Source organism: Natator depressus, chromosome 16 (genome assembly GCF_965152275.1).
Source record: "Natator depressus isolate rNatDep1 chromosome 16, rNatDep2.hap1, whole genome shotgun sequence".
Taxonomy (NCBI): Eukaryota; Metazoa; Chordata; order Testudines; family Cheloniidae; genus Natator; species Natator depressus.
The window spans coordinates 26,661,587-26,673,907 of NC_134249.1; positions in this window are offsets into that span (position 1 = coordinate 26,661,587).

Consider the following 12,321-nt stretch of genomic DNA (forward strand, 5'->3'; position numbering starts at 1 on the left):
TTAAAATTTCAAATAAGTACCTTCAGAGGTGGTAACACTTGACAATGGAAGGTGTGTTGCTTCTGCTCAGTGGGGAGGGGCTTCATCCCTGAGACCTTCACCCAGCTTACACAGCCCTTCAGCATTTGGTGGGGCTGCACCATCTGGGACCTGACAACAGTTCTCTCTGTCCCAGGATCTCGTGTCCCCCCCCACCCCCCCCCCCAAGGAATGTCTTGCCATTGACCAACTGGGGGTCCTAGGGGCCTGAACCCAAGAGCCTCCACACAGTCATATAGGTTGGGGTCAGGAGGGGGAGCCTGTCCACCACCCCACCCATCTGGCTGATGGCATCTATGGCCTTGGGACCCAGCAAGGGAGCTAGACACCAGGGCTTTTCCGCAGAGTGCCCCTGGTTCACATCACCAGCCTGCTCAACAGCAGTGAGGTAGGCACCCACATCCCCCCGCTCCTTAACCAGGGGCAGCAATTTATATAGAGGTTCCCTGTGGAACTGGCACCCCGCGGTCTATCCCTACTCACCCCTGCGAGGTCCCCTGTGCTTCTCTGCTCACCAGTTCATGCTGCTGCTGCTTCTCCTGCAGCTTTCTTGGGCTCTCGCTGTCTCTCACAGTCCTCTCGTGCTCTCGGACTCAGCTCCAATTCCATCAGTCTCCGATCCCCTGATGGGGAACCCGATCGTGAAGACCCCCATTTGGTTGGGGACAGGAGTCTTAGGGATACCTGGCTACCACTCCAGCTGCTCCCAGATCCTGCTGTAGCCCCATTTGGGTCAGAAATCTGTTCCTTAGAGCGGTCATCATCCTCCAGCTGCACGATTAGCTGTGCTTTGCTGAACTTTCCAATGCGCAACCCTCTCTTCTTGCACAGGATTACAATGTCCTTAAGGAGACAGTGATAGGCCATCACTTCACTGTTCCCAAGTTGCTGTGGACCCACAGGCCTGTGTGCTCTCAGCTCCCCATGGTTTTCCGGGAGAACCCCTAGTGTGCCAGCCCTTCTCGAGGTCACCACCTCTTTGCCAGGATCGAACTGCAGCCTCCTCCGCCCCTTGGACTGCTCGCTGCAATCCCCAGGGGAACCCTGTTACTGCAAAAGTCCTTCTCGCTCCTAGGGCCAAGCCGCAGGCGGCTCCGCCGCCCCTGAGACTGCTCACCGCAGTCCCCGGGGGACCCCATTACTGCACAGTCTTTTTTGCTGGTTACACACTCAGAGGGGTTAAGTGTAGCTCCTCCACCCCCCTGAAACCGCTCCTCTCTAAGCCTTCAGCACACCTGGTCCTCGTCAATCCCCCTTCATTTTACTGCTCCCCAGTCACTTACTGCAGGAAGCACCGTCCACAGGGTGCAGTACATCCCACGGCTAGCACCAGTTGTCACGGAGTCCCCGGGCGATGCTCTGGAACTGCTCCCTATGAAGCCAGCAAGGACTCAGGGGGAGCCTCCTCTCTGTGAGCAGACTGTCTTCAGGGCAAAAAGCTCAGACAGCTTCCACTTTCCTGGGTCTGACTTCGGAGCATTCAGCATCCCCTGCCCCTCTGTACGCTTCCCACAGCAAGTCTGCCCAGGCGGGGTCCTGGGGAAGCCAGAGGATCCTGCCCCCCAACTTTGCAGTCAGATGTGACTCTTAGCCAGCCAGTAAAACAGAGGTTTATTAGATGACAGGAACATGGTCTAAAACAGAGCTTGTAGGTACAGAGAAGAGGACCCCTCAGCCGGGTCCATTTTGGGGGGTAGTGAGCCAGACAACCACGTCTGCACTTCACTCCCCATCCCCAGCCAGCCCAAAACTGACTTGCTCTCCACCCCCTCCTCTGGGCTTTGTCCCTTTCCCAGGCCAGGAGGTCACATGATTCCTTTGTTCTCCAACCCTTTAGCTATCACCTTGCAGGGAGGAAGAGCCCAGGCCATCAGTTGCCAGGAGACAGAGTGTCAGCCATTTTTGTACACTGGCCCTTTACTCTGCAACAATTACACCCCCTTATCCTACCTAGAGACTTAAGAAATGCACAGGGGAAACTGAGGCACCCCTAGAGTATTCAGAGGAAACATTAAGAACAGTCCCACTTCATCACAAAAACAGTTGTGGTTCACAGTGATGGTCATCTCATGGAAATACCTCCTTTTTCACTGACTAATTTTCAAAAGAAGGGCAAGAAGAAAATTTCATAGTAGTGTCCATATTCCATAACTACATTTTAAGAAATATATTAACAATTGTCTAATCAGATGTACTTACAAGTAGAATCTCAGTGGGAGTTACTTAGCCATTCAAACAGTCTTATAAAAGTCTGAGATAGACAGCCAGATAGAAATGACACTGACGAGGCCTTTACTCATTGGTGGAACAGAATAGAGTAGCTAGATGGAGGGACACAGAAGTAGCCCTAGTGCCACTTTTGCTCCAGATGTGGAGTGGCTGATACAGATGTGGAGTGACCGTGGTATAAAATGAAAGAAACTTCAACATCTCTGTTAAGTATTAGGCCTATTTTATAAATGGGAAAACTGGAGGCACACAAAGGTTACTGGACTTGTTCATTGTCACACAGTGAATCTGTGTTCAAACCAGGAATGGACCTCAGCCCTCCCTGTCCTGTGCTCAAATGATGCCATCTCTAAAAATTTTCAGCTGGAGAAAAAAAACTGCAGTGGTCTCAAGGCAGTAGGTTCTGCCTGTATCTTACTCACACCATGGAGATCAGGGGTGGATGGGACTTAATGGGATAGGAGATAATTCAGTATCTTTCTTTGCCTTAAATGAGGTCATCATGCTATTGTCCCAGATCTATACTACCCATGCTCCCCATGTGACTGCTGCACAGAATTGCCTTCAAAGATCAGGTGTGTTGCACCTGTCAGCCTCCGCTTCAAACACACTTATTTAACTTCACCCCTTCCCTTTTCCTTTTAAACATACAGTCCCTGTCGGAGCAGAAACCTAGTTTTCCTTCTGAAACCATGAAGGCATTAAAGGCACAGAATGTTCATATACTTAAGTTGCAAACAAATGTTGCATATGCAGGCCCCCTAGTATACATGGGTGGCAAGAAATTTAAGACCATGGGGGGGGGGGGGGGGAACGATGGCTGAATATTGAGTAGGGGGACAGGCCCTATTTCTGATCCAGGCAGATAAGCTGGCCACATCTCTGTTTAACTATTTCCCAAAAATAAAAGTACGTTTCCCTTTGCTATGGCAATACAAATAATATAACAGTTTCACCAGCATGTCATGGCTGTATGTAGCTAACAAAAGCCAAAACTAGTGCTGCTATCTACAAATTTCACCTTTATAAGACCGTTAGAAATATTAACTTTTGAGTGAAGAGTTGCTATTACATGAGCTATTAGGGCCCCATTGGCACTGTACAAACTGAGGTAGATATAGTCCCTTCCCCATAGTTCAGGATTCCACCTAGAGGAAGTATTCAGGTTGTTACATAGTGTTAAGCACACTTTGCAGCATTATTCTAGAGTCAGTCTGACTAATAAAATGTATGCACCAATTTTCTACTTCAAGCACTTTTCATAATTTTAAAAACACATATTAACCCAGCGCAATAAATCCATTTTAAACACGTCTTAAACACAGCACTTGGAGACCTTCCAACCCAACCCACATCTAGGACCTCAAAGGCGCCATAATGGGCAGTGTTTCTGTACCTGCACCTGGAAAAGCATGGGAGAACAGGCATGTATTTTCAGTGAATAACTTAATTAAAAGGTAAATAGCCCAGTTCTCCTTTCATTAACACCAGTGTAACTCTACTGACTTAAAGGGCATTACACTGGTACAAATCAGGTGTAACAGAGGAGAGTCAGGCTGAAAAGGCCTGCTAAATAATTCCTGAAAACAAGAGAAAATGTTGGCTGAGTTGTACACATGTAGTGGGAGGCTAGGAATGCTCAGTGTGTGACTGAAGTAAAAATCAGTGAGTTGACGACTTGACAGGGAAGTAAGACTGGATGGGAAATTCTTTACCAGTACAGCCAATTGCTGGGTGGGCCAGAAAGTTGGTTTCTGCTAGCAACAGAAGGGGAATGCATTCATGTCACAAAGGGATCAAATCCATCAGCAAACCAGACAACTACAGCTCTCTGCCCCAAACTGTACATTAGCAGATTCAGTAAAATGTGCAAAACGAAGCAAATTTACCAAATATAGTATTTGTGGCCACACTCTAGAAATGAAAACAGAACTTGACTGCAGTGCAAAATATGAATGAGTTTACTCAGACTATCTAAAATAAGAAGATGTCACACACACACACACACACAAAAAGGGGGGGTGGGAACCCTCTTCCATGAGTCTGGGAGTGAGGGGTGCCAAAGCAGAGACATCTTCCTGTGCAGAACCCTGCCCGTGAATAGGCTTGGGAGAACAAAGAATATGACTTTAGAAGCCCTTCAATGCAGGAAGGGCTTTTGTTCAAACCCTGCTGATACATGTCTTCTCCTCTGAAATGACATCATCTCTTAAGGAAAAAAAATCTTAGAAACACTTAAACAGGGAAAACAGTGACCCAAACCTGCCCCTTATGAGAATACCACCACTCCTTCCAGACTACAGATGAATGAACAACATGATCAGAACGTCGAGAAACTACCACCTTTGGAAAGGAAAGAAAAGCACTGTCCAGTGCTTCATTGGTCTAATAATTCATTAGTAAAACCAAACAACAGGCTCATGTAGAATTTCATAAATATTTATTACATCTCAACGAACAAAAAAGTACCTGCTGCTCCTTCACAACAATGGCCTATTGCACTTAAAACAGCTTTAGTTATTATAGTAATGATTCCCTTTCTTTACAGGCTACATTCAAAACACAGTACATATACATTACTTGCGATTAAAAACAGTGGCAATACAATAGATTTTAAGACACTTGGTGGTAGTTAAATTTTTAGATCACAAAGGTTCAGCAACAGTCTAAAATCATTGAGGTACATAACCCACTGCTAACATTCAAGCACTTCAACAAAACAAAATCAGGGTTGACACAAACTGCTTTGTACAAACCTTAGAATCCTAACATCTTCCATTCAGCTAGCTAAATACTTAAACAAGAGGCAGTAAATAAATGTGCAAAGATATTCCTGTTTTCTTTTTTCCTCAAGGCTCGTAGTATTGTTATGAAATCACATTTACACAGATAAACAAAGGCTGCTCTTGGTCATTTGAATGTCACTAGTAGGACTAGGGCAAAGCAGACATGCATTATACAGGCTGGCAGAAGTGCAGTGTTGTACTGTCACAATACTAAAAATACATTTAGTAACCTGGCTGCTAGTAAAGACATTTGCTGAAGACTCAAACACCGGAACTTCCTGTATCTTAGAAATGATATCCAAATTTCTCAAGGTCGAATTTATTCCATCACGAAACAAAATCCATAAGAGCTCATTCACCAACACCAGAAGGGCAATGAGAAAGATTTTTTTTAGCTAAAGTGGCAAATGCTGGGTGTATTAACTATCAATCACAGCAATATTCATTTTCAATTTCTTGTTCATTCTCACAGATAGAAAGCTACAAACAGGATGTAAAAACACAATGAAAGGGGAAAGAAATATCCTTAAAATATCATTATAAATGTATGTGCCAACGCATGCTTTTTAATTTACTATCTTCTCAGGAGGAGTCTAAGCCTGGCTGTTGGACAGCATTAATAAACTTGAGTGTTTTCTCCAAAATGTATTCCAGCCAAATGCTTAGGCATGTGAGTGTGCCCAGTATGGCATGAGGCAGACTAGCGAGCTACAAGCTATCAAAAGATCTTGTTGCTCTTTAGAAGCATTTTGATTCATGCTACTGAAAGGGAATAATTTGCAAGGCAGCTCAAATCTTTAGAATGACCAAGCATACCTGACCTCAATGATGGACTTGAGAGGGCCTTAGAGAACCAAGGTGGGGATGTAGTAACTTCAAGTTGGTCCAATAAAAGATATTATCTCAGCTACCTTGTGTGTCTAATATCCTGGGACCAACAGGGCTACAACAATTTAAGAGGATATTAGTTACCCAAAAGGCAGACTACAGGCTGACATAAATCCAGGGAGCAGGCACTTGGAACAGCAAGGTGGGCAAATCCTGCCTTGGTGGGTTCATAATGCCATGTATACCACACCCTGTCCTAAGGCAGAGCTCTCTCAAAAAGGCTGACATCAGAATGTCCGAGTCAGTATGAAGCGATGAAAACAGCTACAAGCATGGTTGAGGGCTCTCTTTGTTCAGACTATCACCAGGTTCAGTCATCAATGGTATTAGCAGGCTGTTGCCATCCAATTTTTAAGTTCTCAGTCATTTTGACTTTACAAATTACATCCATGCTGGGTACAACTATAGTAAAATATGTATCTATGCTGTGCAGGAGTCCTAGACCAGTGTGATATCAGAGGTAACTCTGCCAATCACCGCCTTTACAGCTAATTTTGCATGCAACAATTTCGCTGGTTGTATGAGGGAGACTGCATAGATGGAGGATTACTTGGCCCAACTGCAATGATCATGCAGCAGCATAGGCTTTCAGCTATTACCATATATTCATGCACACAACCACATAAAGATTTATCTCCCACCACACACACCATACCTCTAATAATAAATACATTCATCTCTAGTCTCTCCAGAAGGAAAGAGCTTCTAACTTGTGAGAGGCAAAACTTCAAGTCCCTCACCCCACATAGCGTGACAAAGGTTGACTATACATGTACTGCATTCTACTTAGGTTCTTACACTATTTCCAGCATGCTGGTATTTGTACCCCCTTCCAAAGTTTAAAAACAAATGTAGGCCTTCATTCCTCCCCACAGGTTTTTGGTTTTTTTTTTTTGCGCTTTGTTTTATAGTTATTTAAAGACAATGTGAGGTGCCACAAAAGAATGCTACAGGATAAAAGTGAGTTTTCATTTGGCTTGCAAAGTGGTAAAGTGTGTCACCATTCTAAAGTTCCTGCAGGAACTACTCCTGGAGGAATTATGCACCAAAAAATTAAAAATTCTGTGCACAATATTTTAAAATTCTGCAAAATTCTTCAGATTTTATTTTTCAAAACAACACTATATAATCACACCACTTTCAATTATTTTGGTAATTTATTTCAAAATACCTGTCAGCAAGTATGTCTGTAACAATACAGACAAACAAAAAATCCCCAAGGAGTAGAGAGTTAAAGAAACCCCTATGACAGCCCAGTTCCTGCTTCTCTGCCCCTCTCCCCTCCCCCCCAAAGCCCAGCAGGGGGGGTCAGACACTCACACCTCCTCCCCCCAAAGACAAACTACGGTGGCCCCCCAGCCCAGACACTCAAACCCCTACCCCCCAGAGCCTCGCTGCAGGGCCCTCCCCCCCTGCCTAGACACTCACACCACCTACCCCTACCCTCTCAGAAGCCAGCTGCGGGGCCCTCCCCCTGCCCAGACACTGACAGACCCCTACCTGCCTAGAGCCCAGGGATTCAGAGGGAAAAACAGCCTGATGCTGGGTCCCTGGCTTGCATGGAGTTTCCTGTGCGCCCCTACCTCCTTCCTTCAGGACATGCTGGGAACTGCAGCTACTGAGAACCCTCCAGATTTCTCCCCTCACCCCCCTGCCCCCAAGCCTTGTCTTCTATTTGCGAGTTGGGGGTCTAGTGGACCCTAGTGGCGGCCAATATCTCTGCTGCCCATTTCTGCGGGGAGAAAAGGAAATTCTGCATGCCCAACATTAATTTTTGCAAAATTCTGCATTGTGTAGTGGTGCAGAATTCCCCCAGGAGTAAGGCACAAATTCTTCGGCCAGCCTGAGAAAGGCCTGCCTCCTCACAAAGGAGCTTTCTCCATGAGATGGGTACAGTTCCATTGTTCCTGAGGAGCAGAGCTGACAAGAGTAGTCAAGGTCCCTTAAGTAGCTGGCCTTAAATATGACTCAACATTCTACAGGGAGCCTGTGGAGTAAGTGGAATGCAGCGACGATGTGCTCTCAGTAAACCAGGCTGCTGAGGTAAGACACGGCTGTATTCTGACCAACTATATTTTTTTCAGGCTTTGTGCTTTCAACTAATGTATCATAGAATATCTAGGTTGGAAGGGACCTCAGGAGGTCATCTAAGCCAACCCCCTGCTCAAAGGAGGACCAAACCCAACTAAATCATCCCAGCCAGGGCTTTGTCAAGCCGGGCCTTAAAACCTTCTAAGGAAGGAGATTCCACCACCTCCCTAGGTAACACATTCCAGTGCTTCACCACCCTCCTGGTGAAAAAGTTTTTTCCTAATATCCAACCTAAACCTCCCCCACTGCAACTTGAGACCATTACTCCTTGTTCTTTCATCTGTTACCACTGAGAACAGTCTAGATCCATCCTCTTTGGAACCCCCTTTCAGGTAGTTGAAAGCAACTATCAAATCCCCCCTCATTCTTCTCTTCCGCAGACTAAACAATCCCAGTTCCCTCAGCCTCTCCTCATAAGTCACGTGTTCCAGTCCCCTAATCATTTTTGTTGCCCTCCGCTGGACATTTTCCAATTTTTTCACATCCTTCTTGTAGTGTGCGGCCCAAAACTGGATACAGTACTCCAGATGAGGCCTCACCAATGTTGAATAGAGGGGAACGATCATGTCCCTTGATCTGCTGGCAATGCCCCTACTTATACAGCCCAAAATGCCATTGGCCCTCTTGGCAACAAGGGCACACTGTTGACTCATATCCAGCTTCTCGTCCACTGTAACCCCTAGGTCCTTTTCTGCAGAACTGCTGCCGAGCCATTCGGTCCCTAGTCTGTAGCAGTGCATGGGATTCTTCTGTCCTAAGTGCAGGACTCTGCACTTGTCCTTGTTGAACCTCATCAGATTTCTTTTGGCCCAATCCTCTAATTTGTCTAGGGCCCTCTGTATCCTATCCCTATCCTCCAGCGTATCTACCTCTCCTCCCAGTTTAGTGTCATCTGCAAACTTGCTGAGGGTGCAATCCACACCATCCTCCAGATCATTAATGAAGATATTGAACAAAACCGGCCCCAGGACCAACCCTTGGGGCACTTCACTTGATACAGGCTGCCAACTAGACATGGAGCCATTGATCACTACCAGTTGAGCCTGACAATCTAGCCAGCTTTCTATCCACCTTATAGTCCATTCATCCAGCCCATACTTCTTTAACTTGCTGGCAAGAATACTGTGGGAGACCGTGTCAAAAGCTTTGCTAAAGTCAAGGAACAACACGTCCACCGCTTTCCCCTCATACACAGAGCCAGTTATCTCGTCATAGAAGGCAATTAGACTAGTTAGGCATGACTTGCCCTTGGTGAATCCATGCTGACTGATCCTGATCACTTTCCTCTCCTCTAAGTGCTTCAGAATTGATTCCTTGACGACCTGCTCCATGATTTTTCCAGGGACTGAGGTGAAGCTGATTGGCCTGTAGTTCCCCGGATCCTCCTCCTTCTCTTTTTTAAAGATGAGCACTACATTAGCCTTTTTCCAGTCATCTGGGACCTCCCCCGATCGCCATAACATACCTGAAGAAACCCTTCTTGTTACTCTTAACATCTCTTGCTAGCTGCAATTCCAAGTGTGATTTGGCCTTCCTGATTTCACTCCTGCATGCCTGAGCAATATTTTTATACTTTTCCCTGGTCACTTGACCAATCTTCCACTTCTTGTAAGCTTCTTTTTTGTGTTTAAGATCAGCAAGGATTTCACTGTTAAGCCAAGCTGGTCGCCTGCCATATTTACTATTCTTTCTACACATCGGGATGGTTTGTCCCTGTAACCTCAATAAGGATTCTTTAAAATAGAGCCAGCTCTCCTGGACTCCTTTCCCCCTCATGTTATTCTCACAGGGGATCCTGCCCATCAGTTCCCTGAGGGAGTCAAAGTCTGCTTTTCTGAAGTCCAGGGTCCGTATTCTGCTGCTCTTCTTTCTTCCTTGTGTCAGGATCCTGAACTTGACCATTTCATGGTCACTGCCTCCCAGGTTCCCATCCACTTTTGCTTCCCCTACTAATTCTTCCCGATTTGTGAGCAGCAGGTCAAGAAGAGCTCTGCCCCTAGTTGGTTCCTCCAGCACTTGCACCAGGAAATTGTCCCCTACACTTTCCAAAAACTTCCTGGATTGTCTGTGCACCACAGTATTGCTCTCCCAGCAGATATCAGGGTGATTGAAGTCTTCCATGAGAACTACGGCCTGCGATCTAGTAACTTCCATTAGTTGCTGGAAGAAAGCCTCGTCCACCTCATTCCTGGTCCGGTGGTCTATAGCAGACTCCCACCACGACATCACCCTTGTTACTCACACTTCTAAACTTAACATAAGTTATATTTCTATAAAACAAGTGAAGTAGTAATGACTGTGTGTATGATCATCCGATGAAGTGAGCTGTAGCTCGCAAAAGCTTATGCTCAAATAAATTGGTTAGTCTTTCAGGTGCCACAAGTACTCCTTTTCTTTTTGCGAATACAGACTAACACGGCTGCTACTCTGAAACCTGTGTGTATGATCATGGCCAATTCTATTGGCCAGGATGTGCTGCAGTCCCATTGTCAGTACCAGGGGGCAAAGTAAGTTTCTTGCAGATACTCATGGGAGAGTTCAGCATCAGCAAGGAGCCTGGAAGAGCCCTTCAGCTATGATCTGTCTTGATGATTTGAGAGACAAGCTGGGTGAGGTAATATCTTTTATTGAACCAACTTTTGTTGGTGAGAGAGATAAGCTTTTGAGCTACTCAGTGCTCTTCTTCAGGGCATGCCACCACTGATGGAGACAGTACTGTGGTTTTTCAATTGTTCCCTTCTACTTACCAGCATAATCCCCGTCTTGCTAGAGTGTAATTTCAACCAGCTTTTTCTCATTCATTTGCTGGTCTTGGCCAGGCACTGGGATAGCTGGGTATCAGGTTGTGACAGGCAGGAGGAGTTGGCTTAGTTGTATAGTCCTAAAATTTGCACTCAAGACATCTTGCCAATTCTCAGAAGCTGCATGTAAATACTAAAAAGGCAAAGGGAGAAAACTGCATAGGTGAGGGTCCAGGTGGCACAAGTGCAGTTGCCCATCACTACAGACCTCAAAAAAGCCATTTTAGTTTCCCTTGAGCCCCTGACACCTCTCTCAGGCAGCAGAGTATCCTATGTGTATGGACATTTGGCATTTATCCATGAGGAGCAAGAGATCATCCATCAGCATCTCCAATGCTATTTCTATTTCAAATTCTAGTCTGTAACCTAACTGGGAAGGATCTAGGACACTGGCTATGGAGAGCCAACTATTTAACATTATAATTACTGTATTTTACACTGTGACCTCCTCTCTGACTTTTCTCCCCCCCCCCCCCTTTTCCTGTGTGTGCTCTCTTGCTCACACACACACTCTCTCTCTCTATCTCCTGGATATTTGGATACACACTCTGTGCCCCACACAGCCTATCTGATCCCACCAGCCCTCTTTTGGCTCCCCTTGGCTATTCTGATGTGCTCCCTACGTTTGCCAAGACACACTGATTAATCACTGAATCAAAGAAATAGAGACAAGAGATACTTGTTAGGGCACTCAGTCCACATTTCCTGGGCAAATTCAGGTCATTTTCCTGTGATCTGGTGCTATTTGAATTATACAATTCATAGATTTTTAAGGGCAGAAAAGACTATTATGACTTGTGCATAACACAAGCCATAGAATTTCACACGATTTCTGCATCAAACTCAGTAACTTCTGGTTAAGATAAGAACATATCTTTTAGAAATATGTCCAATCTTGATTTAAAGCCACCAAGTAATGGAGAAGCCACCACATCCCTCAGTAGGTTGTTTGATCAGTTAATTACCATAACTATTAAAAATCTGCACCTTATTGCCAGTATGACTTTGTCTACCTTCAATATCCAACTTCTGTCTGCGCTCCCTTCAGCTCTTCTTATCTTGCTTAGTGATATTATCTGGGAGCCACCTGATGCTGCCGTTACAGATTGACTTCAGAGTTCTATGAATGTGTAGATAGATATAGCTTGGGAAATGTGTTGTTGCTACTGTGATGAGGCTCACAGAAAAGGGCTGTTTTCCTGAGTATCTGACTAGGATAATTTCTTACAGTGCTACTGCTACAGCAATAACCATAAACATGTGCCTATGCGCTTTCCTGCATATCATCTACTCAGCTCCTGCCAAGTTCTCTCATTTCTCCATTCCTGAGGCCTTTCCTGCACTGATTATTCGGGCTGTCAATTAATCGCAGTTAACTCACGCGATTAACTCAAAACTTAATTGCGATTAATCGCAGTTTTAATTGCACTGTTAAACAATAGAATGCCAATTTAAATTTATTAAATATTTTGGATGTTTTACTACCT